The sequence below is a fragment of the Aplysia californica genome, unplaced genomic scaffold (genome assembly GCF_000002075.1).
Source record: "Aplysia californica isolate F4 #8 unplaced genomic scaffold, AplCal3.0 scaffold01043, whole genome shotgun sequence".
NCBI lineage: Eukaryota > Metazoa > Mollusca > Gastropoda > Aplysiida > Aplysiidae > Aplysia > Aplysia californica.
This window is the reverse complement of record NW_004798313.1, coordinates 45,311-46,707: the sequence shown is the minus strand read 5'-3', so window position 1 is coordinate 46,707 and position 1,397 is coordinate 45,311.

The following is a 1,397-nucleotide window of genomic DNA, read 5'->3' as shown; positions in this document are numbered from 1 at the left end:
ACACACACACACACACACACACATAAACACACACACACACACTTACACACTTACGAAAACACACACACAGACATACACATACACACACACTCACGCTCGCGCCTGCGCGTGCGCGCAAACACACGCATACATACACACTCACTCACTCACTGACACACGCACAAGCACCCACATTTGCGATTTGCATAGGACGTATTACGCCACTAATTGTAGCATTGCAAGGAGGGCCTCCGAATTTTAGATACCCCCAATAGAATTTAGTCAAAAGGGAATACCCATGGAAGGTGCAAGGACAAAACTTCAGACCAGGCTGAGCCTGGAACCCCTGAACCCACAATCTCACGATTACGAGTCGCATAGCCTAACCACAAGAATACCGACGACAGATTTTTCATAATAATATGTTAAACAAAGTAAAATGGAGACAACGAGAACAAAGGGTGACATTTGTTGAAAACTAGAGATATACGTTTTGAGAAAAACGAGATTAGCCTGTTGAACTGAAACAAGGTATACATTATACATGTCGTTACATGTCAGTTGAGTCCCTAGTTAGTAATTTACTTGATTTACAATTTAACAAGCTCTGGATCCACATTTGGGTGGCCATGGTTTCATTCGAGAAAATATAAAATATTAACTTATTTTATGAATCAATGGTTTCGAAAAATGTACTTTTAAATGTCTTTAGCTCAACAGTTGCACGGCAGCAGGTCAGATCGTATTGGAAACAACAACTGTTGCTGAAATTCGGGGGTAATTTTGGATGTTTGGGTGTTTGTACAGGTTTCATGGCAATCCAACAAATTAACACGATCTCGTTGAAGATTGAGGTTAAATTCATAGGACCAGCCCGGCTGTCCTCTTAAATAACATTTTCACGTTGAAAGGAGGGGTTAAACCCACGCCATACAACCCAAAGCCCGGGTCAGTGAGGGATGTTTGAACAAATCTCCGCGAGCTCATCCCTCCGGAACATCCCCAGCGGGGCGGGGGTACCCATGCAGTCATTGAACATTCCTTATTGTACAAAATTGCCAATGGCGGTATTTATTGCCGGAGAAACCTAATTTGGGCGTGTAAATCAGTTTCTTTGTGGCATTTTGGCGGTCGGCGATTCAGGCCTGTACAAGGGGGTCAGCGCTTTGTAAAGGGGCGAGAGGCGCTACGTTGGACGTGAATTACGGCTCTCTCCGCCCTGTGCAGGCTGAGACTTTGGGGGCCGCTCAGATCGATACAAGTAATTGATTCCCAGCTGATGGGGTGAAGAAAGGCAGGCGAGTTTCGGGAAGGGGTGAGGGAGGGGGAGGGAGGGGGAAGAGGATGGACAAAAAAGGGGATGGGTGAAAACTGTGTGTATGTGTGTGTGGTGGTGGGTGGGGAGGGGGCGTGTGTGT